The sequence below is a fragment of the Chrysochloris asiatica genome, unplaced genomic scaffold (genome assembly GCF_000296735.1).
Source record: "Chrysochloris asiatica unplaced genomic scaffold, ChrAsi1.0 scaffold00044, whole genome shotgun sequence".
NCBI classification, from domain to species: Eukaryota; Metazoa; Chordata; class Mammalia; order Afrosoricida; family Chrysochloridae; genus Chrysochloris; species Chrysochloris asiatica.
The window spans coordinates 14,000,501-14,020,605 of record NW_006408562.1 but is presented as its reverse complement, the minus strand read 5'-3'; positions in this window follow the sequence as shown (position 1 = coordinate 14,020,605).

The following is a 20,105-nucleotide window of genomic DNA, read 5'->3' as shown; positions in this document are numbered from 1 at the left end:
TTTTGACAAAGGCAAAGTCTCAGACATTCTTCTCTTGTTGTTGTTGCTAATTGCCATCAAGTCAATTCAGACTCATAGCAACACTTTATATGGTTTCCGAGGAGCAGCTGGTGAGTTCTAACTGCCAATCTTGAGCTTTAAACCTACCTACGGTCAAGTGCTTATCCTAAAATGCCAAACCAGTACTCCTTGCCCATCAGTCAGTAACATCAGCATTATCTGTGATCTTTTGACAAAGGCAAATTCTCAGACACTCTTCTAGGATTATTGAATCAGAAACTCTAGAAGAGGAATTCAGCAATCTGAGTTGTAACAAGGCCTTTAGATAATTCTCATGCACACCAAAGGTCTTTTCCAGCTGGATGTTGAAGGTGGGACAACCCTACCCCTATCCCTATTGTTGTTGTTATTATTGTTGTTGTTAAGTGCCTTCAAGTTGGTTCCAACCCATAATGACCCTATCAGGGTTTCCGAGGAGCCGCTGGTGAGCTTGAACTGTCGACCTTGTGATTTTACAAAGCCACATCAGGACTCCTATCCCTAACCCCCTTGAAATATTAAAATGCCCTTCCTACCAGATATTCTCTAAGAAGATTCACAATGAGTTACTCAATGTGACAGCTAGGAGTAGTTAGTGCCAAGCTGTATGCATTTTGTGTTATAACTTTTCACTCTCAGAATAGAACTGTATTTTCCAGGAATATTCAATCACAACTTAGTTGTGTTTTGAACCAGCTACTCTATTTGAAGGATTTTTTTTTTTTTCAGTCATATTGGGAAAAAAAACTTTTATTTGTAAAGTAGATAAAATTGCAAAGTAAGAACTGACTCATGGACAGCTATTTCATGGAAGCTATAAGCAATTATTTGCATTGATTGTTTACTCATCCCTGAAAATGATTTCAAGTCCTGGTGTGGTGCTGTAGGTTAATGCACTGGACTGCAAAATCGGTTTGTACAACAAAGTTGGCTGTTCAAGCTCACCAGCTGCTCCTTGTAAACCTTATACAAGGTTGCTGTGAGTCAGAACTGACTCAATGGCACTTAACAACAACAACAAAGATGATTTGCCAAAAAAAATAAAAGTTAGCTCACCATAGGGTCTGAGGTTTATTGTAGATAGCATGTTTTTATTTAAATAATGTTAATATTTTGCAGAATTATCTGATTTTCAAGGCAATAGAAAAATAAGACATATAACAAAACTGAACAAATTAACACTAACCAGAAACTGAGACTATGGACTTAATTATTAAAAGTGACATCTAAGAAATAAATGAATCAGCAATCTCATAATATCCTCAACAGTGGAGATATACAGATCAACATGAAACATATCAGCTTTCTACAACAAATTACTTTATAGTGATGAAAATGCATGTGTTTCATCTAAAAATGGGGCACAGGGTTAGATTAGTTATTCCCAGGGGCCTTTCCAACTATAATACTCTATTATTCTGTGATATCATAGCATCTCTGATGTATATTTGATTGTAATGTAAACTGCCCTTGAAGATTTTTTAACCAAGATGCTAGCTGAGTTCCCAGAATTTTAATCCAAAAGGCCAGTATCAAGTCTGCCTACACAGTTTTCCTAAACAACTACAGATAATTACAGTTTTATTGGAAGTCTTAAAATCTTCATAGAATGTGCCAGAAAATCACAAGTAATCAAAAAGTACTGGGAGACAGTAAAACTGTAAGTTTTTAGAAGAACAAGACATTTATTAATGAACCACTATTTGGCTTAAAAAGTTATTCATATGATTCTGATCTGCTAGAAGATAGTGGGGGAAACCTCTTTTTAAAAAAAGGGGGGGGGGACTAGCAAAGAATCAGCTAATTGAAAATGTCCCCATGCAGGCAAATTCTCTGAAGAAAAGTACTTATGTAATGTGATTTATGGGGTTCTGGGAAAGGATAGCCATATCAAAAACATTAGTTACCCTAATCAGCCTGCTAATGACCTCAAATTCTCCATTACTCATTCTCCCCTTGGTCCTATTCTTTAATTATGATTATGTCTTTATTATTAAATTTTGATATATTATCAAATATAATTCCTTTAACAGAAATTATGCTTTTCCAGATTAGCGTCACACATACTCCCACCTTCCATCTGTCAGTTTTCATGCTGTAGTGGCTGGCATGTTTCTGTGATACCAAAAACTATGTCATCAGGATTTTAAATACCAGCAGCATCAGTATTGGTGGGCAGGTTTCAGCTGAGTGTCAGACTATGATATATGCTGTAAACTTTATGAATGCTAATGGAACATTGCCAAGTATAGTATTGGAAGATGAAAATAGCAGTTTGTAAACATGGTCTTGGTGATAGAGATAATGCCAAGATCTCATGATAGATTTTTGTAAGAGCAATGACATTTTTATTGCAAATAACTTTTTTAAAACAACATGAAAGATGGCTATAAAATGGACCCTACCAGATGGATACAGAGGAATCTAATAGACTACATGGGAGGAAAGCTCAATATCATCAGCCAAAACAAAGCTATGCAAGTTGAGGCTGAAGCTGAAGAAAATTAAAACAAGTCCAAGAGAGCTAATACATTACTTTGAATATATCACACCTGAATTTAGAGATCATCTCAAGAACAGATTTGATGCATTAGACACAAATGGTCAAAGATCAGAAGATTTGTGGGATGACATGAAGAACATCATATAGGAAGAAAGCAAAAGATCATTTAAAAGGAAAGAAAGGAAGGAAGGAAGAAAAGAGGAAAGAAAGAAAGAAAAGACCACCTGAATGTCAGGAAAGATTATGAAACTGACTCTTAAGCATAGAAAAGCTAAAATGAATGGAAGAAACGATGAAGTGAAAGAATCAAACATAATATAATCAAAGGGCAGTTCGAGAAGACAAACTAAAATATTATAATGAGTTGTGCAAAGGCCTGAAATTGGAAAACTAAAAGGGAAGAGCATGTTCACGATTTCTCACACTGACAAAAAAAAAAACAACTAAAGAAAGAATGTCAAGCTTCAGGTTACAAAACTGAAGAATTCTATGTGGAAAATATTGAATGATGCAGAAAGCATCAGAAGAAGATGGAAGGAATACACAGAATCACTGTACCAAAAAGAAATGTTCAATGTTCAACCATTTCCAGAGATAGCATGTGATTAAGAACCAATGGTACTGAAGGTAGAAATCCAAGTTGTATTGAACGCATTAAGGAGCTCTGGTAGCGTAGTGGTTACGAATCGGGCTGTGAACCGCAAGGTCAGCAGTTCGAAACTACCAGCGGTTCCGCGGGAGAAAGAGGAGGCGTTCTGCTCCAGTAAAGATTTACAGCCTCGGAAACCCTGTGCAGGGTTGCTATGAGTCGAAACCGACTCCACGGCACTTAACAACAACATTGAACGCATTGGCAAAAAAGAAGGCTTCAGGAATCGACAGAATACAAATTTGAAATCTTTCAACAGATTGATGCAGCACTGGAGACACTCACTCAGCTATGCCAGAAAATTTGGAAGAGAGTTACTTGGCCAACTCATTAGTAGGGATCCATTTGGGGCCAATTCCAAAGAGAGGTGACCCAACAGGATGCAGAAATTTTTGAACAATATCATTAATATCACATACAAGTAAACTTTTGCTGGAGATAATTTTTAAAATGGTTGTGGAAGTATATCAACAGGGAGCCTTCAGAACTACAAGTTTTGAGTTATGGTGTTGGAGGAGAATATTGAAAGTGCCATGGACTGCCAAAAGAACCAACAGATCTGTGTTGGAAGAAGTGCAGCCAGAGTGCTCCTTAGAGGCCAGGGTGGCCAAACGTCATCTGTCATACTTTGGATATATTGTCAGGAGAGACCAGTCCCTGGAGAAGGGTGTCATGTTTGGTAAGGTGGAGGGTCAGAGAAAAAGAGGAAGAACCCCAGCAAGATGGATTGGCAAAGTGGCAGCATCAATGGGCTCAAGCGTGGCAACACTTGTGAGGACAAGGCAGTGTTTCATTCTGTTGTGCTTAGGGTCGCTATGAGTAGGCACCAACTTGATGGCACCTAACAACAACAACAATATGCAGATGATTCAATCTTGCTTTCTGCAAGTGAAGAGAACCTAAAATACTTTCTGATGAAGATCAAAGACTACAACCTTCAGTTATGGATTGTGTGTCACTGTAAAGAAAATAAAAAATTCTCACAACTGAACCAATAAACTGAGAAAATATTGAAGTTGTCAAAGACTTCATTATGCTAGGATCCATTATCAATACTCATGGAAGCAATAGTCAAGAATTCAAATGATGTAGCACATTAGGCAAGTCTGCTCCACTAGACCTCTTTAAAGTATTAAAGAGCAAAGGTATCAGTTTGATACCTGATATAAAATGTTCCTGACTCAAGCCATGGTATTTTCAGTCACCTCATACGCATGTAAGATTTGGACAATAAATAACTGTACAAGTATCAATTCATTTGTGTTATGGTATTGGAGAAAAATATTAAAAGGGTCATGGACTGTCAGAAAAACAAATAAATCTGTCTTGGTAGAAGTTCAGCCACAATGCTCCTTTGAAGAGAAGATGATGAGACTTTCTCTCTCATTCTTTGGACATGTTCTCAGGAGGGACCAGTCCCTGGAGAAGGACATCATGCTTTGTAAGTGGAGAGTCAATGAAAAAGAGGCAGACCTTGTATTGACACCGAGGTAGCAGCAATTGACTCAAATGTAACAATTGTGCAGATGTCGCAGGAATTGTCAATGTTTTATTATATTTTGTGTTGTTGTTGTTATGTGCCGTGGAGTCGGTTCCAACTCATAACGACCCTGTACAGGGTTTCTGAGGCTGTAAATCTTTACTCATCTTTCTCCCACGAAACAGCTGGTAGTTTCGAACTGCTGACCTTGAGGTTCACAGCCCGATTCGTAACCACTACGCTACCAGAGCTCCTTTATTTTGCATTGGGTCACTATATGTCAGAACTGACTTGATGCTACTTAACAGCAACAACACTCATAATTTGTAGGACTCTATGAGATGGGAATACAGAACAGGCAAATGTTGAAACATTCTGATGAAGACAGAATTAATCCAAATGCAAAGTTTCTAAAAGATAGGCACAATGCAGTGCTATAATGCTGAACCCTGAGAGTTACATACAAGGATGAGAGGAAAAGAGCATGTTTCTGTGCACGGATAAAGAAAAGAAAGCTAATATTTGATGCCTAGCTAGTGTATGCTGGGCATGCTTCCTGATACTGTACATGTACTCTCTCATTTTAGCCTCAGAATAGCCCACACGTTAGATAGTACCAATCTCAGCTGATGAAACTCCAGGATGGGCTCCAAGATGAGACACTTGTTTAAGCTTACAAAGCTAACTGACTGAATCTGGATATTAGCTCATATCTGTCTCACTACAGAGCTTGGGCACATTTCTCTTACAAGGCTTCATTTAATCCAAAGACTTTCTCTTTTACGCTTCGTGCTCACCACAGTTCTCTAGCGTATCATTTTGCTATTTATTATGTAGACCTATTCAGAAAAGAGGAATGGGAACATCAAAAGCCAAATTGACTCACTTCACAATTTTAATTGAAGCAAATCGTTTTTAGATTTTCTTTGACCTTGGAAACATGACTTCAAAAATCTTTTAAGCACAGCTTCTACCACCCACTATGATAGTCCCTTGTCAAATTCTCTGTTCTACAGCAGTGCCATGCAAAGATTTCAAAAACACTTCAGAAAAATGTCAATGAACACTCTGCAAATGAGTATATATGAACCATCAATGAGCACATGAAAGATGGCTCAGTATCATTAGTCATCAGGGAAAAGCAAATTAAAACAATCATGAAACACTTTATTTGAGGAGCAACCTTGGATGGCACTAATAATTAATCTCTCAACTTGGTTCAAACACACATTGAGACTCCTATCTCAATTTATCCTCAGGAGCACCTAAGTTCTGATCATCTGCTTCTTCAGGGTCAAAGCCTTCACAATCCTAAAGAACTGTTCTACTCTGCACACATGAAATTGCAAAGATTCTGAATCAACTCTGGCAACTCGCAAAAACAACAACCACCTACTTTTAAATAAAATTTAAAAGATGGAGCTAACAGGATTGTAAAGTCGCTATAACTCTTAAACATTACTAGTTGGAATACAAAATTGTACAGCACTTTTGGAAAACAGTTTGGCATGATGGTATAGTATTCCATACAATGACATACTGTTTTTAAATGCCATCCATCAGTTCTGATTCATAGTGACCCTTTATAGGGTTTCCAAGGAGCAGCTGGTGAGTTTGAAGCACCGACCTTGTAGTTCACAGTCCAGTGCTGATCCTACAGCGCAACACCAGGAGTCCACACGTAAAATATGTGCCGTTTTATCATAGGTACCTTCATAAATTGATAAGGCAGAATTTAGTCAAGGTTAGCAGTTCAAAACTACCAACATAGTAAGATGTAGTAAGCTGTAGAAAGACGAGGCTTCCAGCTCCTGTAAAGATTTACAGCCTTGGAAACTCTATGCAGGGTTGCTATGTGTCAGACTGACTCCTCCACACACCACCACCACCACCACCACGTATAACCAGTCAGATAACATTTTAGCCCTTTCTACTCATTGAGTTTTACGTGTCTTTCAGTTTCTCTTAGCTCGGATCCCCTTCACAGTCCCATGAATGATAGCAGCCCCATCTGTCCTGTACACTTTCAGCCAACTTCATTAGAAAAATACCCCAGGATGAAAGGCAGATCTAATGAGCATCTTAGACCACTTGGAAGAAGAAAGGCTATTTTCTGGCTCAGGATAATTGAACTTCACTTCAAATCAGAATGTAAGCTATTCTTTTCTCTGTACTGAATCCAAATCACTCAAATTCCTGAAATTTGTCCATGGTTATTGTGTACCTGATGCCAAAAACTCCCAATGGAAAGTGAAACATTCAGCCAGTTGTGAGAATGCTTTGTCCTGAAATCTAAAGCTCAGCTATTTGGCAGGACAGCAAAACAGCTGAATAATCAACTTTCACTATGGATTGAGAAGCCTTTGAATTTTGTAGACAAGGTTTGCTGTAAATTGAGTCAAGACTGCAATTGTTGAGTTGGGTCTGTAGGGTGTACAGCGACATTAATGAGGTATACACACCAAAGCATGGTCAACCCATTCAATACCAAAAGGACAGCATTTCCCCAAGGACAAAGTTCAGAGGGGTTGGAAAAGACGGAGGACTGAAAACAAGAAACACAGGAAGGAAGTGGTATACATGATACTACCATGTTGTTGTTAAATGCCATTGAGTCAATTCCGACCCATAGCGTTTCCAAGGAGCAGCTGGTGAGCTTGAACCGCTGACCTTGCAGTTCAAACGGCTTTGCAGTCTGGCACATTAACCCACAGCGCCACACCATGAGGGGACTGCAATTGTTGAGATGAAATTAAATGTATGATTTGTTGAATATAAAACTGATGATCTGCTCTGTAAACCTTCACTCAATTCACAACAAAAATTTTTTGAAAAAGCTCAAAATGCATGAGGCCCACTACTCCTCATTACTGAAGATGTAGGATCCATAGCACTAAAACCATGAAAGTTTGGATTAAAGGACTCCCACCCAATTGCCTCTGTTGATAGATAAGAAACTAGGCAAATACTATTCAACCTTTAAAACTGTGATCAAGTGCCATCTCTCTAAGGGGGCCTTTCTCCCCCTCCCCAGGTCAGTTGTTTCCTCCCTACTCCAGATTCTATAGCAGACTGATAGATAGCCTGTCTTAATACTTAGCCCTTCACATGCAAGTACTGATCTATACATCTGTCTTCTCCACTAATATTGTGAACTATAGTTAAGTGCTTAGCTACTAGCTAAAAGATTGTCAGTTTGAACCCACCCAGCAGCTCCAGGAAGTCTGCTCCTATAAGACTAGAGCCAACAAAGCCTGTGGGGCAGTTTGACTCTGTCATATTGAGTCACAATTAGAATCAACTCCATGGCTCAGAACAATGACAGTAACAAAACAAACTCTGTACACCCAGATCTAGAACATAGAGGTTGCTCAAGAAGGGATTATTGGTGTACTTGGACTGAGAATCTGAATAAATTTGCACATAAAATACATTCTCTCTACTTCCCATGTTGAAACAGCAGTAGTAAAATTTAATGGAGATTCTACACTTAACTCAAAAACAGTCCTAGACATTAAAAATCGAACATCTTCAGGTGTCATGTTTGTTGAACAGAGAGAACACTAGTAAAGTGAATTCTAACAACCCAACACAGTTCCTGGCATATAATACATAATACAACATATTCCTAATAAAATATATCATATTTACTATAATAATTAATATTTGCTATCTTAATTCCAATTCCAACTTAGTAAAAGTAATAGCTAACATCTGAGTGCTTATAATATATGCGGCACTCTTCTAAAAATTATATGTGCCTTAATTAATTTAACATAATTGGAAAGCATCTTTTTTTTTTGCTTCTTATTGTGAAGTGACTGAAGTTATATATACAGTGCAGCAATTTTCCATTCAACATTCATACACATTTTGCTTCATATCATTGATTGTAATCCTCTCATCTTGTAACATCGCTTATTCCACTTTCTCCCTGTGTTTCCTGGTTCTACTCATTTCTTTCCCAACCATTCTCAACTTTGTCCTTGGATAAATGCTGCCTTTTTTTGTCTCAAATGGTTGATTATTCTAAAGTGTAAAGTTTCCCTTGTAGACTTGTCTTGTTTGACAGAAAATTGAGTGATAGGAGTGGGTTCATTTCCAGACCTAAAGGATGACTAAGAGCCGTTGTCTTGGAGGTCCCACAAGTCTCTATCCAACCAGGAGGTCTGGTCTTTTGGAAAGTACACATTTTATAAGTATTGCTACAACTGTTTAGAACATGATTTTACATTTTGGAGTCGATCTTTAAATCTCCTCCAGTTATGACTAAACAGGAAACAAAGCAAATTAAACCAAGTGGCAGATGTCAAACTTTCCCTAATAAACAATTCATTTCCCAAAGCCTATTATGTCTTCTAATTTTTTAAATATCAGAATTACTTAAAAACTGAAAATATTCTTTAGATATCAAATTATTCTTCTGTACTAAATTATTTTATTTATTTTTTAACTTAGTTAACTAGGAGTTAAGAGTTTCTTTCAATGAAAACACTTTCCAATCTAAAAGAACTATGCTAAGAGAATTTACATGAAGCAAGTGTTCTGAAACTTTAGTGCAAAATATTTTCCCGTCTCTGTGTTGTCTGTCACCATGGAGCTGGTGAAGATTCTGTTGATAAGGCAGAGTGTGAACATGACACAATGAAATCCAATCAGGACTAGACTGGGAATTTCCATTAAAAAATAAAGAAAGGAATTACTTGAATCCATAGAAGGCTTCAATTCAATTGAACCTATTCAATAATAAACTCAATAGCAAACAAGATTAATGATGTTTCTTCCTTTTTTAATTAAAAAAAAAGTTTCCAACCATTCTGAAGGTATCACTTCATAAGTTAGCAAATACTTAATTTAAGTCCTTAAAGAAAATGTTGCTTGTTTTTCTCTGAATCATTTAAAGCAGTATAACAAATTGCCCTTATATACAATAAATGAAGGAGCTCTGGTAACATAGTGGTTACAAATCAGGCTGTGAACCACAAGGTCAGCAGTTCAAAACTACCAGCTGTTCCACAGGAGAAAGATGAGGCGTTCTGCTCCCGTAAAGATTTACAGCCTCGGAAACCCTGTACAGGGTCGCTATGAGTCAGAACCGACTCCACAGCACATAACGACAACAACAACAATACAATAAATATTTTTTTTAAGACCACTGTCTTTTAGTCTATTCCCATTTATAGATACACTATAGGACAGAAGAAAACTACCTCATAGGGTTTCCAAGGTTATAAATCTTTCTCCCACAGAAGAACTAGTGGATTTGAACCACCAACTTTTTGGCTAGCATCCATGTACTTTATCCACTGTGTCACACAATAAAGATTCAAAAATAATTTTTATTGAATTAATCAATAAATAACTAAAGTGACATGGTTTCCTTTTTTACAATCACTTTTCTGCATCTGCAATAAATTCTGAGATTACTATTCTATGCATACCAAAACTTTCCAAGTTCCTTAACCTAATAAGCCTCTAAGCTTCTGTTCAAACCATTCTATGTCCCAAGCAAACACCTCAGAGCCTTCTCTTCTCTTCACTCCATGACCCATCTGGTCTTTGGGCCTTTGAGGTCCTAGTTGCTTCTTTGATCATACTTTTTATTCCTACCATAGGAAGACTATGCCCCAGAACCGCAATCTCAGTTAATTCGTTTTCAATTAACAATACTTAGGATACAGTAGAGATAATTTAGATGGTGATTTAGCATGCTGAACAGTTTCAAGGCCGTCCCAATTGATTATAAGTTTTAAAACTCATGAAGAAATGTAAGCTTTAGATAAAACCCAATATGAATGTTCTTAAAACATAAAAAAGAAAGATCCGTTGCATGAATTTACTACTACTGTGTGGAAAATGAGGGGGAAATCTACGATACAAGGAATTAGAATCAAATACATGTGGGTTTAAATCTTTGTTACTATATTTTTACCAAATAATTCAAAAATTACACATTTTTGTGTTTTGTTTGTTGTGTGTGAACTATGTACCCCTCACATGTTAGTCTCCTGTGCATGCTATGCATGTAATATGCATTGCATGTTATCTACTTGGGAGAAAATATTATAGGCCTCTTATTAGTAATGTGATCTTGAGCACTTGCTGGAGTCTCAGGATAATGAGCATCATAGACACACTGCAAGGATTAAATGCAATAATAGTAAAAGGGATTGAAAAATACAAACTGGACATTCAATAAATGTTTATTGATTTAACTATATCTCTGATTTAAAATGCAAGAGGAATGAATATTGAAAATGTAATCTCTGAATTTTTATGTCCTTGGGTGAGTTTGGAGGTATGCCTCAAAAAGCAAATGGTGTATTCCTCTTTGGTTCTTCTCACAGCTATAGTCAAGACTAGATTTGTAATATATCCTACTTGGGTTCACCATTTATCTCTCAGTTTGTCATACTGTAGTGGCATGTGTGTTGTTGTGATGCTAGAAGCTATGTCACTGGTATGTCAAGCACCAGGAGGATCACTCATGCTGGACAGGTTTCAGTGAAACTCCTAGACGAGGACAAAACAGAAAGAAGAAACAGGCAGACTGCTTCTGAAAATCAGCCACTGAAAACCTTACGAATAGCAATCGAACATTGTCTGATTCAGTGCTGGAGGATAAGCACCTCAGGTTGGAAGGAGCTCAAAAGATGACTCAGGAAGAGCTGCCTCTCAAAGTAGAATTGATCTTGATGACACGATGGGACAAGCCTTTCAGTACCTTCTTTCATTGATTAGGCACATCTCAAAATGAGAAGAAGCAAGTGCAAACATCTGTTGATAATCAGAGCACGGAATATACAAAGTATGAATCTAGGATAATTGGAAATCATCAAAAATGAAATGTAACACATAAAGATTGATGTCCTAGGTTTTAGTGAGTTGAAATGAACTGACCTTGAACATCTTGAATCAGAAATCATATGGTTTGCTATGGCGAGAGTGACAAATTGAAGAATAGCATACCATTCACCATCAAAAAGAATATTTCATTATTTCTCTGACCCGCCACTTTACCAAACATGATATCCTTCTCCAGTGACTGGCCCCTCCTGACAATATGTCCAAAGTATGAGAGACGAAGTTTGGCCATCATGGCCTCCAAGGAGCACTCTGGCTGTACTTCTTCCAAACAGATCTATTGGTTCTTTTGGTAGCCCATGGCACTTTCAATATTCTCCTCCAACACCTTAACTCAGAGGCATCCATTCTTCTACGGTCTTCCTTATTCACTGTCCAGCTTTCGCATGCATTTGAGGTTATTGAAAATACCATGGCTTGGGTCAGGTTCACCTTAGTCCTCAAGCTGACATCTTTGCCCTTCAACACTTTGAAAAGGTCTTGTGCAGCAGATTTGCCTAATGCAATATGTTGTTTGATCTCTTGACTGCTGCTTCCGTGAGTGTTGATAGTTGATCCAAGAAGAATGAAGTCCTTGACAACTTCAATGTTTTCTCCATTGATAAGAATGTTGTTTATTGGTCCAGTGGTGAGGATTTTTGTTTTCTTTACATTGAGATGTAATCCGTACTGAAGGCTGTGCTCTTCGATCTTCATCAGTAAATGTTTCAAGTCCTCTTCACTTTCAGCAAGCAAGGTTGTATCATCTGCATATCACAGGTTGTTAATAACATTTCCTCCAATCCTGATGCCACGTTTTTCTTCATAGAACCCAGCTTCTCGGACTACTTGCTCTGCATACAGGTTGAATGAGTATGGTGAAAGAATACAACCTTGTCATACACCTTTCTTAATTTGAAACCATTCAGTGTTCCCATGTTCTGTTCGAACAACTGCCTCTTGGTCCATGTACAGATTCCTCATGAGCACAATTAAGTGTTCTGGAATACTCATACTTCACAATGTTGTCCATAGTTTGTCATGATCCACACAATTGAAAGTCTTTGTGTAGCCAATAAAGCACAGGTAAACATCTTTCTGATATTCTTTGCTTTCATCCAAGATCCATCGCACATCAGCAATGATATCCTTCATTCCACAGCCTTTTCTGAATCTGGCTTGAACCTCTGGAAGTTCTCTGTCAATGTATGATTTTATAGGGTTAGCAAAATAGAGGAAGACCCCAACAAAATGCATTGACACAGTGCCTGCGACAGTGAGCTCAAACATAGCAATTAGGAAGGTGAGAGAGGACCACCCAGTACTCAATGGCACATAACAACAACTTACTTGAGTAGCATATAGATTGACTTTAGGTCAGAAAACAGCCACAGAAGAGAGAAATTACTCAATTTTCTATAACAAAGAAACCTTGCTGGTTCAATATTTATGTTCTCAGCTGCTAACCAAAAAGTCAACAATTCACACTCAACAGTTGTTAGACAGGAGAAAAGATTAAGTGTCAGTTCTGACTCATGGCAACCCCATATAGAATTTCTAAAGAGCAGCAGGTGGTTAGCAGTCCAGTGCTTACCCTACAGTGCCACACCAAAACTCCTTTTTGCTTACTTTACCAAGCATGATGTCCTTCTCCAGGAACAGGTCCCTCCTGATAACATGTCCAAAGTACATGAGATGAAGTCGCTCCATGCTTGTGTCTAAGGAGACACTATGGTTGGACTGTTCCCATAAAGATTAAAGTTTAGACTATCCTATGGGGCAGCTTTAATCTGTCATATAGAGTTGGTATGAGTCAGAATTAACTCAAAGGGTCCACACAGCAGCAGCTGCTGCGTTCTGTAACAAAGTCTAAAACAGGGACATTGCATTTGGGGGATTCAAGTGTGTATGTGTGTGAGAGAGAGATAGACAGACAGAGAGATAGAGATAAAAACAAAAAGAGAATCTCTCCTATGCCCTTCCCAATCCAAAGTTGCCAAGTGACATTCAGAGGATTCTGAGAAACCATAGAAGTTCATTCTTGATTTTTGAACTTGGAAGGAGCTCAGTCCCAGAATTTTAATAGTAACGTAAGGAGTCCCGGTGTGGTGCTGTAAGGTAAGTATTGGACTCATAACTACAAGGTCGGTGGTTCAAACCCATCAGCTTCTCCTTAGAAACTCTATACAGGGTCACTATGAGTTGGAACTGACTCAACAGCAGTTAATAAAAACAAGAGAATTTTGAGGATAATTTTACCTTACACACTGATTTTATAACCTAATCCCTGAAGTAAAATCAGACCACACTCTATTTAAAATACTGATTCCACTAGTAAAATGTAAATGTTTAAAATCCACAGGTCAGTTACAGGTTTTCCCTGAAGACCAAAATTAAACATTATCTTTTTCATTGAAATGTAAGACGATCTCCTTAACCTTACATTCCCCGGCTGGTTTTAGGCTGTTAGAGTCCAAATATGGAAACACTACAGCCATAGACAGATGTTGCTCATTACATTACTAACTCAAACCAGGGCCATTGCCATGAAATCATTTCTACTCAAAGTGATCCTAAACCACAAGATAGACCTGCCCCATTGGGTTTCCAAGGCTGTGTACTCTTTATGTAAGCAGACTACTACAACTTTCTCTTGTGGAATAGCTAGTAGGTTCAAACTTCCAACTTTTCAGTTAGCCATCAAGCACGTAGCCACTGCACCACTAGGGAACAAAACCCAAATCAAACATTCTTGTCAGATCAATTCGGACTCATGTGACCCTAAAGGACAGAGAGGGACTGACACGTAGACTTTGCAAGGCTGTAATCTTGATGGTGTGGTGCCGAGGATTAATGCGCCAGACTGCAAAGCCGTTTGAACTGTGAGGTCAGCAGTTCAAGCTCACCAGCGGCTCCACAGAAACCGTATACAGGGTCACTACAGATCGGAACTGACTGGAAGGCTCTTTACAACAACAACAACCTTCTTGGAGGAGTCCTTGGGGTGGCTCTGTAGGCTAAATACTGGACTGCTAACTGAAATGTTGGAAGTTTGAACCCATCAGCTGCTCCTTAGAAACATACAGGGTCGCTATGAATCAGAAAGGAGCTCTGGTAGTATAGTGGTTAGGAATCGGGCTGCTAACCTCAAGGTCGGCAGTTCAAAACTACCAGCCGTTCCGCGGGAGAAAGATGAGGCTTTCTGCTCCCACAAAGATTTACAGCCTCGGAAACCCTGTACAGGGTCAGTATGAGTCAGAACCGACTCCACAGTACATAACAACAGCAACAACAATGAATCAGAAATGACTCTACGGCACTTAACAGTGATCTTGATGGAAACAGACTGCTAACATCTCTCTCTCATCAAATCTGAATGAGCAGTCGTTGGGTTCAAACTGCTGACCTTTGGGTTAGCACTCAGTGTTTCACTTGGTACATCTGTAACATCAGCCCTGGACGACAGTCATCCTCGTCCCGTGTCTGGGAGATCTCTCTTGTCGGGTGTGTTTTTGTAGGCCTGCTAGATGCCTTTTGATGGACCTCTATGAAGAAACCCAGGAAGGATATTAAACCAGTCGGTTATTTTAACATGACTTTTTATTTTCGTGGAGATACATGATGTGATTCTGAACTTGTGGTACCCACTCTCTACCAGAAAAGATTATTGGGAAACCGAAATGTTTAACCATAACTTGATTCACAACCAATATAAATAAATTGCACCTTAGCCATTTTCTCAACACCCAGAAATGAAACATTATCAGATGTAAGTATAAATAACATGTTTACTTCATTTGCATTTTCTATATGAAAAAAAACCTCTATTATGTAAAACTCAAATCCAACCCATAGTGACCCCTCAGGACAGAGCTAAAACTGCTATACACAATTTCCCAGGCTGTACATCCTTACAAAAGCAAATAGCTTCACTTTTTCCCAGGGAACAGCTGGTGAGGTTCAACAGCTGACCTTGAAGTTAGAAGTCCAGAGCTTAATCCAGTGTGATACCAGACCTTCCATTTAAAATCAGACATCCAATTAATTGTCAAACACTTAGAAAAATTGAATTTCTGAATAAAAAAACACTTTAGAAAAATACTGAACTCATGGCAACTCCAGACACAACGTTGTCCTGTTTTGTTTGGGGTTTCTTCTAATAATCTGGAGAGAAAATAATGGAAAAGCAGAAATTTAGCTGCAAAATATTTGTGTTCAGCTCTTTACAGTGAGAAGTATTTACCTGGAGGGCATGGAACAAAGAAGAATCACACACCCCTCACCCAGCTGGCAACTTCAAGGTCACTCACAAAAGTTCAAGAATGCCCCGCTGCTCCATGCCAGCTGACAGCCTGCATGTTTTTCTTCATTCTCACTATTCTTGTTCAACTTCCTCTTCCAGTCCACACTCAGTCTACCTCTCTGTCCTGTCATCTGGTTCTCAGGGTTCCAGGATCACCATCTGTATCTGTTTCACTTGGTTTCCCTTGTCTTCATTGCAGACGAAGTGTGCCGTCCACTCTGCCATCAGTGTGTCTGCCTGCTCTGCCATCTTGCCCCATCTTTATGAGACTAGAGGCCTCAGTGTTCTCTCTTAGAACAGCTGGTGGGCTTGAACTGCTGACCTTGGAGTTAGCAGCCCCATGCTTATCCCACAGCACCACCAGGGATTCTGAATGTAAATTATGCCCACCCACTGCTATAAAGTCAATTGTGACTAGTAGCAATCTTATGGAAGGTTTCCGTGACTGTAAATCATTATGCGAGCAGAGAGCCTCATCTTTCTCCCTCAGAGAGGTTGGTGAGTTTGAAAAGCTGACCTTGCAGTTAGCAGCCCAGGGTCTAATCCAAAGACTCAAGCATCAGTCAGTGGCAAGAAGGTGGCACTGCAGCTCTATTAAAACAAGTGCCTCTTGGTCTATGTAAAGGTTCCTCTTATGTACAAGTAGGTGTTCTGGAATAATCATTTTCCATAGTGTGGTCCATAGCTTGTCATGACCCACACAGTCAAAAGCCTATGTATAGTCAATAAAAGCAAACATCTTTCTGATATTCTCTACTTTCATCCAAGATCCGTCTGATGTCAGCAATGACATCCCTCATTCCACATCCTCATCTGAGTCTGGCTTGAACCTGGCAGTTCCCTGTCAATGTACTGTTGCAGCCGTTTTTGGAGTTGGTACAATTTTACATGCATGCTCTATTAATGATATTGTCTGCTGATTTTTGCATTCCATTGGTCACCTCCCTTTGGAATGGGCACAAATATGGATCTCTTCTAATCAGTTGGCCAGGTAACTGTCTTGCAAATTTCTTGTCATAGATGTCTGAGTGCCTCCAGTGCTGTATCAGTTTGTTGACACATTTCAATTTGTATTCCATCAATTCCTGGAGCCTTGTTCTTTGTCAACGACTTCAGTGTACATTGGGCTTCTTTCTTCAGTACCATTGGCTCTTGATCGTATGCTACCTGTTGAAATGGTGGAACTTCAACCATTTCTTTTTGGTACAGTAACTCTGTGTATTCCTTCCATCTTATTTTGATGCTTTCTACATCAGTCCATACTTTGTCCGAAGAATCCTTCCCTATTACAAGTAAAGGCTTGAATTTGTCCCTCATTTCTTTCAGCTTGAGAAATGTTGAGAGTGTTCTTCCTTTTTGGTTTTCTAACTCCAGATCTTTGCATGTTTCATTATAATATTTGACTTTGTCTACTTGAACTGACCCTTTGACATTTTCTGTTCAGCTCTTTTGCCACCTCATTTCTTCCATTTACTTTAGAATCTTTATACTGCAGAGCAAGTTTCAGAGTCTTTTCTAACACCGTTTTGTTCTTTCTTCCTTCCTTATCTTCGTAATAACCTTTTGCTTTCTTCCTGTTCTTGATGTCATCCCACAGTTTTTGTTTTGGGTCATTAGTGTCTAATGCATCATATCTATTCTTCAGATGATCTCTAAATTCAGGTAGGATATGTTCAAGGTCATATTGTGGACTTGTTTCATTTTCTTAAGCTTCAGCCAGAACTTGTATACAAGCAATTGATGTTCTGTTCCATAGTCTGTCCCGTCCTTATTTTGCCTGAAGATATGGAGTTTTTCCATTGTCTTTTCTCATAGTTGTATTCTATTTGGTTTTTGTGTATTCCATCTGGTGATGTCCATGTGTATAATTGTCTTTATGTTGTTTAAAAATGGAATTCGCAATGAAGACATCATTGATCTTACAAAATTCTATCATGCGATCTCCAACATAATTTCTGTCACCAAAGCCATATTTTCCAACTACTGATCCTTCATCCTTGTTCCCAACCTTTGCACTTCAGTCAGCAGTAATTAATAATACCTCTTGATTGTATATTTGATCAATTTCAGACTGAAGAAGTTAGTCGAATTCTTCAATTTCATCATAACTGACTTTAATGATTGGTGCACAAATTTGAATAACTGGTCTTTGTAGGCATATGGATTTTATCTTTCACAGACAGCATTATACTTTCAGTTAAGTATTGAAATGTTCTTTTTGGTGATGAATGCAACACCATTCTTCTTCAATTTGCTATTACCAGTGTAGCAAACAATGTATTTTCAGTTTCAAAATGGCCAATATCAGTCAATTTCAACTCACTAATGCCTAGGATATCGATGTTTAGGCATTCTATTTCATTTTTGACAACTTCCAAATTTCCTAGATTCATACTTCATGCATTCCATGTACTAACTATTAATGGATAATTACAATTGTTTCTCTTTATTTTTATTTGTGCCATTTAGCAAATGAAGGCCCCAATGACTTTACTCCATTAACCTCAGCACAGTCAACTGTACTTTAAGGAGGCAGCTCTTCCCCAGTCGTATTTTGAGTCCTTCCAACCTGAAGGGCTCATCTTCCAGGGTTGTTGTTGTCGTTATGTGCCGTGGAGTCAGTTCTGACTCATAGCAACCTTGTACAGGGTTTCTGAGGCTGTAAATTTTTACAGGATCAGAAAGCCTCATCTTTCTCCCATGGAGCAGCTGGTAGTTTCGAACTGTTAACTGTGAGATTAGCAGCCTGATTTGTAACCACTACGCTACTTAATTAACAGTATTCTGGTGCTCTTCATCATGTTTCATCATTCAATATCATCGTGCTGACAGTGTTTTCCTGCTACTCATAAAGAATTTCAATGGGTCAACATTCTAAAATCATCTGCCTCTCCTTCTTCAGAGTCTGCCGTAGTCTAGAAGCTCAGCTGAAACTTGTCCACCGTGGATTACCCTGTTAGCATTCAACTACCGGTACCATAGCTCCCAGCATCACACCAACATGCAAGTCACCACAGTGCAACAAACTGACAGACTTAGCACACTCTATTTTTCTTTTCATAGCCAAACTTCCTGAAAAAGTTAGTCTATAATAATGGTGTCCTAGTCCTCAACAAGCATCAATCTTTTCTAGTTTGTGATCTATCTACCCGCTGTTTATGTTGTTGGGTGCTGTCAAACCAGTTCTGACTCATAGTGACCCCCATCACTCCAAAAATTACAGCTCTTAAGGATCGATAAGCACTTATGAGTCATCAAAGGAGACCTTTTTCTTCTCCATCTCTCTATGACTGACTACTCCCTCCATATGGATAATCTAGGTCTGCCTGGCTCATGGACATGTGCCATCCTGATCTCACGTCTTAGATTGCTTCTAATCATTATCCCTGCCCCAATCTCCCTCCCAAAAAGAACTTGAGTCCTGAAAGATCATTCTTTGCCCTTCTTTCTATTCTGTCTTACCCATGGCTATTTCATCCTTGCTCAAGATGTAAAGTACATGGATTCATATAAATTGTGTCCAAGTTTCTGTCACTAGCTTCAACTTCTCTCAGAAGTCCCAATAATGATTTCTAAATGTTCTCTGGATATGATATCAGCACCTCCAACTCAAAATGCATAATACTCATCTCTTTTCAAGAATTTATTAACCACACTTGCTTAAGTACACAGTCTCCAAATCTTATTGAAGTTAAGTGCCATTGAGTTGGTTTGGACTCATAGTTGCCCTGTATAGGGTTTCTGAGGAGCAGCTGGTGAATAACCACAGGTTTGAACGTCCAAACGTGTGGTTATCCTGGCGTGATACTGTAGAATCAGCACTGGACTGCTAACCTAAACATCGGCAGTGCAAACCCTCCAGCTGCTCCTTGGAACCCCTATTCAGGGTTGCTATGAGTTTGAACCAACTCAACAGCACTTACCAACAACCAAATCTTAGGGTCATCTATTAGATCAGTGTCTTCATCATGCCAAATCTCGTTGATTGCAACTCCTCAGTTTTTCTATCTCCTATGTCAACTCCAGGAATTGATGGAATAAAAATTGAAATCTTTCAAGAAAGTGAGGCAGCACAGGAGGCACTCACTCATATGTGCCAAGAAATTTGGAAGACAACTATCTGGCCAACTGATTGGAAGAGATCCATATTTGTGTTCATTCCAAAGAGAGGTGACCCAAAGGAATGCAGAAATCATCGGACAATCTCTTTGATATCCCATACGAGTAAAGTTTTATTAAAGGTAACACAGGAATGGCTACAATCATACATTGACAGAGAACTTCCAGA